We start from the raw sequence: 13,669 nt of genomic DNA on the forward strand, positions 1-13,669 counted from the left end.
GGGTTAGGTCCTAGCTACCTGCATGTAGATCTCCTGGTTTCCCAATACCATTTGTTGAAGAGACTGTCTTTCCCCCATTGTTTATTCTTGCCTCCGGATCTTGAAATCTGGGATTTTGATACCTCTAGGTATGGTTTTGTCTTTCAAGATTATTTTCACTCTTCAGGGTCTTTTGCGGTCCCATACATATTTTAGTATTAGTTGTTTCAGTTCTGTGAAAAGTGCCTTTGGGATCTGGATAGGGATTGCATTGAAACTGTAGATAATTATGAGTAATATGGACATTTTAATGATACTGATTCTTCCAATCCATGATCATGGGATAGCTTTCCATTTGTTTGTGTCGTCTTCAATTTCATCATTGACTTATGGTTTTCACACTACAGGTCTTTCACTTATTTGGATAAGTTTAGTCCTAGCTATTTTACTCTCTCTTTTTTTGGTGCGATTAGGAACGGTGTTGTTTTCTTAATTGCTCTTTCTGTGACTTCATTATTATTATATAGAAACCCTACCAATTTCTGTGTATCAAATCCATATCTGCAACTTTACTGAATTCGTTTATTACTTCTAGTAGTTTGGGGGGGAAAGTTTTAGGGTTTTCTATGCATATTCCCATGTCATCTGTAGATAGTGACAGTTCAGCTTCTTTACAAAGGTAGATGACTTTAATTTCTTTTTTCTTATCTGATTCCTGTGGCTAGGACTTGTAGTGTTATATTAAACAAGAGTGGCAAAAGTAGACATATTTATCTTGTTCTTGATCTTAGAGGGAAAGCTCTCAGTTTTTCACCATTGAGATGTTAGGTGTGAACTTAATATAAACAATATATAAAATAATATTTTTATGTGTTGAGGCATGTCCGCCCCCCTGACTTTGTTGAGAACTTTTACCATGAATACATGTTAAATTTTGTCATATGCTTTTTCTGCCTTTATTGGTATAATCATATGATTTTTACCCTTCGTTTTGTTGAGGTGGGATATTATGTTGATTGATTGGATGAGCCATCTTTGTTTCCCTGGAATAAAAGCCACTTAATCATTTTTGTGTGTTGTTGAGAGGAGTTTGCTAATATTTTATTGAGGATTTTAAAGTCTATTTGGTTTGATATAGGTGTTGCTACCTGGTTCTGAGGTGTTGTTGTTGTTTGATGTTGTTGTTGTTGTCCTTGTTGTTGTTTGCTTTCATTTGCACGGGAAATGTATCTCCATCCCTTCACTTTCAGTCTGTATGTGTCTAGGTCTGAAGTGAGTCTGTGCTAGGCAGCATATGGATGAGTGTTGTTTTTTGTCCATCCTGTTACCCTAGGTATTTGGACTGGAGCACTTCAGCCATTTATATTTAAAGTAATTGTTGACCATTAGGTACTAATTCTAATTTTGTTCTTTGTTTTCCGGTTGCTTTTGTAGGTCTCTGTTTCTTTTTTTCCGTACTCTCTTTCTTTCTCATAGATGGATTTGTGTTGTGCTTTACTTGGCTTTCTTTTTCTTTATTTTTCATATTTTATTTTTGTGTTTTGAGTTTGTTATCACAAGGCTTACATATAACATCTCAAGGAAACAGCAGTCTATGTTATTTTGGTGGTCACTTAAATATAAACACATTCGAGAAATTTAAAAAGATTAACCTTTGGGGCAAGTGGGTGGCTCAGAGAGTTAAGTGTGTGATTTCGAGCTCAGGTCATGGTCTCACAATACGTGAGTTTGAACTGCACGTTGGACTCTGTACTGACAGCTCAGAGGCGGGAGTCTGCTTCAGATTCTGTGCCTCCCCCTCTCAATGTCCCTCCCTGTTAACACTCTGTCTCTCTCTCAAACATGAAATAAAACATATTATTTTAGTAAAATAAAATACAAAGAGTAACTTTTTTTAAGTCCCTCCTCCAAATTTTATGTGTATGTTGTCATATTTTACATCTTTTTATTCATAATTCTGTAATATCTAATTATGATTCCCCCCCGTTAACATTTCTTGCATTGCTGATTAGTGGTGATAAACTTCTTTATCTTCTGTCTGAGAAACTCTTTATCTCTTTTTTTTCTTTATCTTAATGCTAATCTTTCCAGGTAAAGTTTTCTTGGTCTTGGGATTATCCTTTCAGGCCTTTGAAGATATCATGTCACTCTTTCCCAGCATGTCAACTTTCTGCTGAAATAACACCTGACAGCTTTAGGTGTTTGTTTGTTGTGATTTTTTTTTCAAATCATAGGTAACTTTTGCTTCTCTCTTACAACTTTTGAAATTCTTTATTAATCTTTAAACTTTGACGTTTTAATTCTGATGTGTCATAGTGTGGGGCTCCTTGGTTTCATCATGTTTGGAACTCGGTGCTTCTTGTCCTAGATGTCTGTTTTCTTCTCTAGTTTTGGAAAGTCTTCAGTTATCTTTTCTTCAAATAATTTTGGTACCCCCTTTCCTTCTTGTGGAATCCCTATTATGTGGATTTTTGCTCACTTGATATTTCCAAAGTATCCCTTAACCTATCCTCATTAAAAAAAAAAAAAATCTTTCTGCTGTTTGTTTTGGGTGCTTTCCCTTAATCTGTCTTCCATATCACTGATATGTCCTTTTGCATACCGTCTTCTACTGTTGATTCCCTCTAGTGTTTGTTTTTCCAGGTATTATATTCTTGAACTCTGATTTTGTGTGTGTTTGCTATCTCTTAATTAAGGGTCTCACTTAGTTCTTGCCTTTTCTCTGCAGCTCGGCGAGCATCTTGACAATTATTAATTTATATTCTTTATTTAATTGAGGCACAATGCTTACCTGTGTTTCCACTCTTTTCTGGTTTTTTTATTGTTCTTTCTTTGGAACATATTTCCCTGTCTCTCCTTTAGCTTACCTTTCTGCATTTGTCTCTATAGATGAGGCAGAGCAGCTACTTCTCCTACACTTGAAGGAATTGTCTTATATATGATTGTCCCCCTGGGTAGACTCTGTGTGCTAGTTGGTGACATTGGCTGGCTGGCTGAAGCCGTGGCTTGCATGGACTGGGGATCCTGGGGCTTTCTACATAGCAGGCGCCCTGTCAGGATACTTAAAGCTGAAGTGAAGGCAGACTGGGGTGTCCCAGGATTCTGTGTGTTGAGGGTACCCTGGAAGGACAGCTGAAGCTGAAATGATTGCAAGTTGAGGCAAGCTGGGGTGCTGTGTATAGGTGCCCTGAACAGGGTGGCTAGAATATAAGCAGTCTGGGGGTCAGGTTGTCCTTGATCTCTCTATGCAGACGGTTTCTGGGCAAGATAGGTGAAGCTAAAGTGGGTAAAAGCTGAAGGCACCGGGGGCTGTACATGCAGAGGATACCTTGCCAATATAGTTGAAGCTGAAGTGGATATAAACTAGGGTGTACCAGGACTTTCCACTGAGAGGGTGCCCTGAAGGGGCCTTGGGAGCTGAGGTGGGTTACAGTCCAGGAACGGCTCTTCTTATATGCTAGTTCCTCTTTAAAGTGCATTGTTTAAGGGGGGGAAAGCATATCATGGGTGTGTGTGTGTCCAGTGCAATTGGGGCTGGTGTATATTGTGGGACTGGAACTTACTGAGGCAGCAGGCCAGCTACAGCAACTGGACCCTGCTCTGGTCTATGCTTTTAAGGTAGGGGGAGAATGTGGGGCAGCTGGGTGGCTCAGTGGGTGGAGTATCTGGCTTCAGCTCAGGTCATGATTTCACAGTTCATGAATTTGAGAACCACATTGGGCTTGATGCTGTCAGTGTAGAGCCTTTCCTGAATCTTCTGTCCCCCTCTTTCTGCCCCTGCTCTGCTTGTATTCTCTGCTTCTCAAAAATAAGTAAATATTAAAAAATGTGGATGTAAAATGTAACCCTGCCATTCTCCCGTCTCTATGACCCAGAGAGAACTCCTGTGGCTCCTCTGTCGTTTACAGAGTTCTAATCCTCTCTTTTATATGACAGTTGCTCTTTTCAAACTGCAGAGTTGTGTTTTGTTTTTTTTCTTTCTTTTTTCTGCCCAAAGACAGAGGAGTCTGTTTCTGGTCCTTCCCCAACTACCCTTGGCAACGTTAGGGGTGAGTGTTCCCTTTGTTACTGTCTCTCTGTCTTGCTGTTTTCTTTCTTGTCTGTCTTTTGATTTGCTATGTTTTGTTAGGCACAATCTGTGCAGTCAGTCCTCAGCTCCTCAGGAGGAATTGTTATATCAATGGGTGCAATCCCCAGGGAGCTGGACAAATTGGAAGTACACCTTCTGGCTGGTTCACCAGAAACGTAGTCAGGGAGTTCAGGCAAAAGAGCACCTAGCTCCAGGGGACCCAAAAAAGGTGAGGTTTGGCTACCCATTACTGACAAGATCGCAATTCAAAGGAAGTAGTGGAGGTGAAACAAATGGGAAATGTATTCAGAGGCCGACACCAGAAATGCAGCAGACTCACATCAAAGACTCTCTCTAAAGTGCTGAAAATACTTCCAGGTTTATGTAAGGAAAATGTGGGACAAAAAGAGGTAGGTATACACAGGTGGTCACTAAGGTCAGGTTGGTCATTGTCTTGGGCTTGAGGGTGGAGTCTTATTGGCTCAGGCTGTCCTTAATGCTAGAGTGGTAGATTCAGTTCCCATCAGGTGATACTTTGCTTTCAGGATCCTGAATTAAGAGATAAGCTGAGGGTGGGGAGGGGGCGCCTGGGTGGCTCTGTTGATTAAGCATCCTACTTCAGTTCAGGTCATGATCTCATGGTTCATGGGTTCATGCCCCGCATTGGGCTCTGTGCTGACAGCTCAGAGCCTGGAGCCTGTTTCAGATTCTATGTCCCCTGCTATCCCTGCCTGTCTCCCACTTGCACTCTGTCTCCCTCTATCTCAAAAATAAAGAATCATAAAGAAGGAGAGAAGCTGGAAAGAAAAAGTTAATCAATTGGATAGTTTAAGGTCAATATGGAGGTAGTTGAAATCTTCTTTCACCTTGGAGGAGTTGAGTTCAAGGCCTTCCTACACAGCCATCTTGAACCGAAACTAGAATAGGGTCCCTCTCAATCCTATTTTGATTGGGGAAAGTTTGGGAGAAATCCAACGAAGGAGACAATAAAAGCAAGGAATCTGCCAGTTCTGTGTACAAATCGACATAAACACCAGTACCTCCCCTGATTACAATCGTGGCATGTACAGAAAAAGGCATAGATAAGGCCTTCAGATTGGAAAAAGTAAAAATAAAAACTATCTCGATTCTTTTATTTATTTATTTTTCAATTTGTATTTTGGAAAGAGAGAATGAGCAGAGACGGGGAGAGAAAGAGACAGAGAGAAATACAGAGAGAGAAGCTTAAGCAGGCTCCATGCTTAGCACAGAGCCCCACACGGGGCTCAATCCCCTGACCATGGGACCATGACCTGAGCTGCTGAGCACAGCAGTCTGGGAGTCAACTGATGGAGTCATCAAGGTGCCCTGAAAACTGCCGCGACTCTTAAATCATGGGGTTATCAACATGAAACAAATTCTAAGGGATATACATCAGGTTTCTAGAACTCAAACATAATTAAATAAGCCCCAGAATACATGGTCAATATATACAACTCAGTTTTATTTTATACGTAAGCAATGAACAATTAGAATATGAAATGATTTTAAAGAACCATTTAATATCACACCAAACATTGAAATACTTACATTTAAATCTAACAGCCATGCACAGGATCTGTATGCTAAAAGCCACAGAAGGCTGATTGGATCAATCAAGGAAGATATAAATAAATGGAGACATATGCCATATCTACCCATGGAAGCCTCGCTAGTAAGATGTCAATTATCAACTTGATCTAGAGATTCAACATAATCCCAGTCGAAATCCCAGGATTCTTTTGTGGATATCAGCAAGCTGACTCTAAAATGTGTGTGAAAAGACAAAGGAACTAGAACAGCCAAACAGCTCTGAAAAATAACCAAGTTGGAGAACTCATGTTGCACAATTTTAAGACTCAATATAAACCTCCCGTAATCAAGGCAGTGTGATATTGAAGAAAGATGGAGACACAGGTCAAGAGATAGAACGGAGAATCCAGAAACTGACCCCATACACAAGCATCCTCACGCAACTTCTGATAATGACATATAGCCAACCTAATAGAAAAAGGGATATAGTCTTTCATCAAGTGTTACTGGAACAATTACGTGTTCGTATGCAATAGTAATCAATGAACTAAGTAATTAATTGTTTAATTAGTCGGTTCATTGATTAATTAATTAAAAGAAGCCTTGACCTAAATTCATAACTTATACAAAACTTCACTCAAATGGATCATAGATGTAAGTGTAAAGTACAAAATTATAAAACTTTCATAAGAAAGGAGTGCTGTTGGTTCATAGAATCATTCAATAAATACTTTTGGAGCATTTAGAGTGAGACAACACAGTCTACACCCTGAGGATCCACTAGTGAACAAAAGAAGCAAGGATCACGGTGATCTTGGTGCTTAATAGTCCAGTGGGGGAACTGACAAAGGTAATGGAAATAGAAACTATGGTAGAGAATAATGAATGGGGAAAAAAGGAAATACATCTTGGAGAGGATATAAGAATTGGGGGAGGGGGTGTGAAATACTAGACAGGGTGAAATACTAGACACAGAGGGTCCTGCTGAAAAAGGTGTCAGTTCAATAAATACCTCAAGGAAATGAGAGAACTACCTGCTGACAGGAGGTGATCTAGGCAGAAGGACTCATGAATTCCCCAAGGCAGGAGTGTGAACGTGTGTAGTGATGGTAAGCAAGGAGGCCAGTATAGATAGAGAAATGAGGATGTGAAGAATGAGCAATAAAGAGGTGGAGGTTGTGGGTCAAGGAGGAGAAAAAGAGGATGAGGGAGAGAAGGATGTAAAGACTGCCAGCAATAGATAAGGTGAAGCCACATCTGGTCATACCTGTTCCTCCGCCTCACATTACCGGCTGCAGTTCTTTTTATTTTTTAATTGACATTTACTAAACTGTGTCTAGACCATGAAAAGCTAATTCTACTTGTAGCAACTAATTGAAGCAAGAAAATCGAAAACCCTCCATGATCAATAGCAGTGTTTAAATAGGTTATGGCATGCTATGTGGCCTTTAAAATTCATAGCCCTGCAGAACATTTATGACCTAGTGAAATGCTCGTATCACTAGATGACCAGAAATGGGATTCACAGCTACATAGCTAATTCTGGATAATGCATGTACATATACCTCTTCCGTGGCGATTATACCACAGTGTTAGAGGTGCTTACCTCCAGGGGCACCTGAATGGCTCAGTCGGTTAAGCATCTGGCTCTAGATTCCAGCTCAGTTATGATTCCACAGTTTGTGGGACCAAGCTGCATATTAGGCTCTGCACTGACAGCGTGGAGCCTGCTTATGATTCTATCTCTCTCTCTCCTCCCATCGCTCACTCTTGCTCATCTCTCTCTCATTCTCTCTCTCTGCCAAAAATACGTAAACATAAAAAAAGGTGTTTAGATATGCTTATCTCCAGATGTTTGACTTATGACCATTTTTCTTTCTTCTTTTTTTAATTTTCTAACTTTTCTGCAATAAACTTTAAGACTACCATAATCATAAAATAACGTTTCAAATAAATGATTCAGTCTAGTATCATTTAAATAAATAAAGTGTTTCAATTCATAAATTTATTAGTTACATTCAACATATCAAGGATAGTTTCAAATAGTCCAGTGTTAACGTTGCTAAGGTCTAGATTACAATGGGAGTCAAGGGATACCTGGGTAGCTGAGTCAGCTGAGTGTCCAACTTCTGCTCAGGTCATGATCTCACAATTTGTGAATACAAGCACCACACCAGACTCAGTGCTATCAGCATAAAACTCACTTTGGATCATCTGTTCCCTCTGTTTGCCCCTTCTCTGTTTGTGCTCTCTCTGTCTCAAAATCAACATTATTATTTTTTTATTGTTTTATTTTTTTAATGTTGATGTATTTTTAAGAGAGAGAGAGAGAAAGAGTAAAAGCAAGGAGAGAGAGAGAGAGAGAGAGATAGACAGAGAGAGAGAGAGACAGAGAGAGACAGAGAGAAAATCCAAAATCCAAATCCGATTCCAGGCTCAAACTCACAGACTGTGAGATCACGACCTGACCTGAAGTCAGATGCTTGACCAACTGAGCCACACAGGAGTCCATAAAAACTGTGACTTTATAAGAAATTACATTTGTTTGAAAATCATATAATTGGCTTTACACCATATGCTATTGGCTTTACGAAAGACTTTAGTGAACAGATTCATCAACCCACTTACTCTAATTAATATATTAACTTCCAAAATATCATCTTCAGTGGGTCTGCTCCAGGACCACATCATATTAAACACGAACAAACAAGCAAGCAAGCAAACAAACAGACAGGCAAAGAAAGAAACAAAACAAGAACTAGTAGCAATCATGACGCATAATGATCCATCCCACTGTCAACTTTGTTACTATTTTTTTGGCCAAAGAGCTTATTTCAAAGGATTCTGTTGCTTTTAATACAGATGAACTTCTGCAATTAGTTCAGCATATAGGTTTGAGGACATACTGAAAATGTAAAGTAAATACATAAGTTTATATTGTATAACCTTAGGCCTCTAACTTCCATGAAACTCCAAAAGGAGGACATTAGCAGCACCATAAATTCTCTCCCTGCAATCACTCCCCATTCCTGCTCCATATCCCTTCCCCAACGTAATCAATATCCTGACTTTGAGCAACAGATTAAATTAGTCCATGTTTGAATTTTATAAAAATATAATGGAATAATATGCATTTCTTTAGATCTGGCTTCTTCCGTTCAACATTATAAGGCTCATTGATGTTGTTTGGATAGATGTAACTCAGGGATTGGTACTTCCACATTATATTCTCTTACATGATTATTTAACAATTTGCTTATCCATTCTACTGTTGATTCACATTTGGAATGTATGTTTCCATACTGTACTTATACGGAAGGCTGCTATGAACATTTCCCTTTTACTGTGCTCAGCATGAAGCGTATCTACTACAGCGCGTTAATGTTTAGTTAGCTGCCTTAGCCTTAAACCCTGGCTGTACATCAGAATCACCCTGATGTCTGATGTCAGTTCCACAGATCATTCTAATTTGAGCTTGGGTTAAGAACCACTAGGGTAGATGTTGAAATCCCCAGACAAAAGGAGGAGATGAATCCAGTTTAAGGAATTCTCAATGGGTTCCTCTTTGTGGACAATAAAATGCAATGTAAAAATTATTTTGTGGGCATATTGACATCACTTTTCTCCCCCTCCCCTCTCCCTCCCCCTCCCCCTCCTCCTCTTTCTTCTTCTTCTTCTTCTTCTTCTTCTTCTTCTTCTTCTTCTTCTTCTTCTTCTTCTTCTTCTTCTTCTTCTTCTTCTTCTTTCTTCTTCTTCTTTTTTCATGAAGCTCCTACACATAAAGACTACGTATAGGTTTTAAGAGTCTCTGCATGGCTTCCATAATATGTTGAAAATACCCCAAATTCTCAAAGGAAACGTCTTTAGACATGTTTTAAAAATATGTGTTCCATGATACGGCACACTTGAGTGGGAGATTAGGGTATCAAATATGTAGACATACCCTAGTTTGGTATCCCAGCTCCATAAATACTGAAACTGGAAAAGGCAAGTGTTAATTTTCCATGGTCCCGATAAAGACAGAATTAAATGAGATCTCCTTAGTAGTAACTGTTACAACTGAAAATTTAGTTGGTGCTCTTTAATTTTCTAGTTTCCTGAAACTGCTTTTTGGATTCATGTCCAGAATCTGTCTTGATGAATATATGTCAGAGAATGAAAGCCAAAAACCAACAATGTGACTCTAGAAAGTACTGCAACAGTTAACATTGAGGTATCACAAAACTCTGAAAACACGTTCTTCAAGTTCAGTCTCCAATATGCATTGAGAGGTAGGAGAAAACAGAGGTCATGATAGAACTCTTTTGTGAAAGGTGAAGATATGTGCAGTAACTTATTATTTTTGTGAAGTTAGGTAATTGCCTCTGGTTTGTGATGTAAACCTTGTTTCAAGGTTGCACTTGAATCCGAAAATTCGTTCAGCAGACTCCCCTCCCACCTGATATGACGTTGACTCCACCACTTCACCAAGAAAGATTTCTAAACTTTGACCATGTTTGAGTGTTTATAAAAGTTTCTGGAAGCATGGAAGACCTCATCTTTGCCTTCAAGAAACTTACAATATTTGAGGGTAGGAAAAACCCAAACATCATACAAAGCACAGTAAGACTTCAAGGTCAAGTTTCATGTATCAGGAGAAGTCCACAGAGCTGAGTTGATCAGTAAAGGCATCTCAGAGGCATAGCACAAAGAATCTTAAAAGATGACCAAATTTCTAGCTGGCAGGCAGAAAGGAGAAGGACAAAGGAGACAAAAGCAAATGTGTGGGAAAAAAGGAGGGGCAGGCATTCCCGGAACAGTGAGAACAACCCTGATGGAGTTTGAGCTTCTTCTATAACAGTGGCCATTAAGTATTTGTGACGATGACCAAGACTGGGTAGAAGATGAGGTACCTATATCACCCATCAATTCCATAATCTTATGTAAGAAGGTCTTGTTGACAGCGAAGAATTGGAGACCATCAGTTAGAACCTCAAGATGGTAATAAGGAAGCAATTCGGTAGAAACAAAACAATGAAAAGTTAAAAATCTAAGCAAACTTCTGTAAGTATGTGAATTAATACCCAATGAGTAAGCAATTGAAATCCATGACCAACGTAAGACCCCTCTTGTGTCTCTCTGTTAATGGGACATTGTCTTCAGTTGCTCTAGAGGGAAGGAGACTCTTGTCAGTCTTCTCCTCCTCAACGTCTTTCCTGTGATCCATTCAGCAGCAGGGGTTCTCAACTCCACCTCCAACGTATGCCAAGCCAGCTAGTTTCTCACCACCTTCTGCCTACTCTCCATTTTTGTTCTTATCCCCATGCTGCCTTTCCCTTCCCACCAAAATCCCAGTTCATTCTTTTCACTACATCAGGAATGCAATCCAAAAATCCTGAATCTGAGCAGTTCATTCCTCTACTTAAAACAACCCTCTAATCTCCACTGTACTCAAAATGACACATAGAATCTGTAACGTGATCACCAGACATTGGCAGTCCTGCCTTGTCACCCCTCTAATGCCATCTTTCCTCATTCTCCTTTCATTAGGTGATTGGGACCGTCTCTTCTCCTGGTTTCTTAAATTAGACCCACGTAGGTTCCGCTTACGATGCATTTTGTGTTCGCTAGTTAGCTTACCGTTCTTGCTACGGGTCCAACTTTGAATAAAGGACTTTTCCCCCCAAGAAACCTTTGTTGGCCAACCCTCTAATCGACATTTTGTCCTCTGTGTCATTCCTTCTCATAACATTTAGTCTTTTATTTAACAGCATTTGCCACATGTTGTAATTACACATGTACCTTTTGTAGCTGAGGTTTGAAACATCCTGAATATATGGAGTGTGCATGTTTGATTATCACTGTGTACTTGAACCTAATAGTACCTGACACCTAAGGTGCTCGATATGTATATCCACGGTGCCTGAAATAGGGGACTTTTAACTATCTCCCGGTGTGCTGGACTACAATATACATTCAAGTCTTCAATAATCTCTACCACCAAATTTAGTATTCATATACAAAAAAGGGAAGGGTCACCTCCTCAAGAATAGGAAAAACAGTTTGCCTTGTTGATAGCTTCTATGGTGTAGCTTACATTTTGACCTACAAAAGACCCCACCCTGGAGATACAGTTTGCATGGATGTAGTGACAACTATGAGGAAATCAAAACAAAATACAGTGTTTATTGAGTGTAATGTGCCAGGATTTTTTCCACACGTTTTACAGGCATTACCAATAATCTCACTACTATACTGAACATAGGCGTTATACTTCCCCTTTACAAATTGGAAAAACAAACTGTGAGGTATCATTTGCCTACAATCTAAGATCTGGCTGGTAGTAGGAATTGATGGGGCCAGGTAATTTAAAAAATCCACAATTTTGCCCAAGGTAACCACTGGGAAATCAGAAAATTAGCGACTTTCATAAGTGCAGCTGCCCAGAGCCTTTTGGAGGAGCCGTCTGTGGGGAGCCCGGGCTTTGGCGCCATCACATCTCCAGGATCTCACTACCAGGAGAAACCCCCATTGTTGGGAAGGGCAAGAACATCCTTCCATGGCAATTTAAGGTGTTTTAACCCCTGTCAAGAGAGTGCAAACCTCCAATTACTTCATTCGGTACTTCAAGGAGCAAATCAAAGCACACCTCGTGGGATTTTCAAACATCACTCTGAGATGAGAAATCAAACAACGAAAGTCATAGCAACGCAAAGCAAGAAACACTTTCCAAAACACACCTCCAGAAGGGCCAGTCCATGGATAGGGGATGAGCCCACTTTAATGTAGCAGTGCTCTCAGGTGCAGAGCACATAAAACAAAACAAAACAAAACAACACAACAACTACAACAACAACAACAACAACAACAACAACAACAACAACAAAAACGTTAAAACACATAAGGAATAGAAAACTATCCACAATGATGAAACCGAAGAATTCCTGTCAGACGAAATTCCAGGATGAAGTGACTGTTAAATTGATCAAAATAGATAAAAGCAGTATAACAGCAAGAATTTAGAATAATTGTCATAAGATTTATCACTGGGCTTGAAAAAAGGCATAGAAGACAACAGAGAATTTAGTATTGCAGTGAGAAAAGAACTAAAACATAGCCATGGTTAATTAAAAAGGCAATGACATAGGGATTGATTTTAATCACTGATAAAAAAACAGATAAGCTGGAAACTTGGATGTCTACTACCCAAGTTAATAGTTATGAGATTGTAGCAAAAGCTAATTCTAAAAAAAAACTATTAAATAATGAAAAGGAGAAAGCTAAAATATGTCAAGCTTTAAATACCTAGCATGAGCCGTGCAGCTGTATAGTTGTTTAAAATTCTAGGATATCAAATAATAGTATGTGATAGCCATTGTAACACATGCAAAGTTCACCATTTCTACCTTTGCTCTTCTTCATGTGGAGTAATACGTTATTGGGTCTTATAGAATATCTGAAAAAATGAATAGTAAAAATTATAAAGTTTTTGAAAGTATATTTTGCTAGTGAGTTTGTCATGTCAAACAAAGTTATAAATAGGTGTTATTTCCAAACCCTGTTCACGTGCACTCTTATTATGGCTAGACTCCACAAAAAGTTATTGCACAATTGCAATAAACATGATTACCAGTGCAATCTATTTTTTTTTTAAATTCCATTTGTTCATTTATTTGAAAGCCAGAATAGAGCATGGAGAATGTACCCTCTAGGTTCTGGATTCTCTCCTTGATTCCAAATGTCTTATTTGGGCTGCTACCATAAAGACGGTAAAACAATATTATCTGTACAATGAACATGTAAAATTCAGTACACCTCACTAGTATTACAATTTTGCTGTTTAGCATATGTGTTTACAAATACACACGTGTGCACTGGGTGAAGTTAGATGTTTCATACTTCTATCCATATCATGAGGAATTCAATATATTTTAAAGAGTTAGATTCCAGTTACCAAACCTAATGTGGGATAACATGCAAAGTTCTTGCTTATTTCTCACTTATTGTGCAATTATGAAGTTACCATAGAGCCCAAAGGGTAAATTCTTTTTAACTACACTTAACTGAACATATATCACTGAAAGTCAAACT

Source organism: Panthera onca, assembly GCF_046562875.1.
Source record: "Panthera onca isolate mPanOnc1 chromosome Y unlocalized genomic scaffold, mPanOnc1 haplotype 2 h2.ChrY_unloc_5, whole genome shotgun sequence".
In the NCBI taxonomy this organism is placed as follows: domain Eukaryota; kingdom Metazoa; phylum Chordata; class Mammalia; order Carnivora; family Felidae; genus Panthera; species Panthera onca.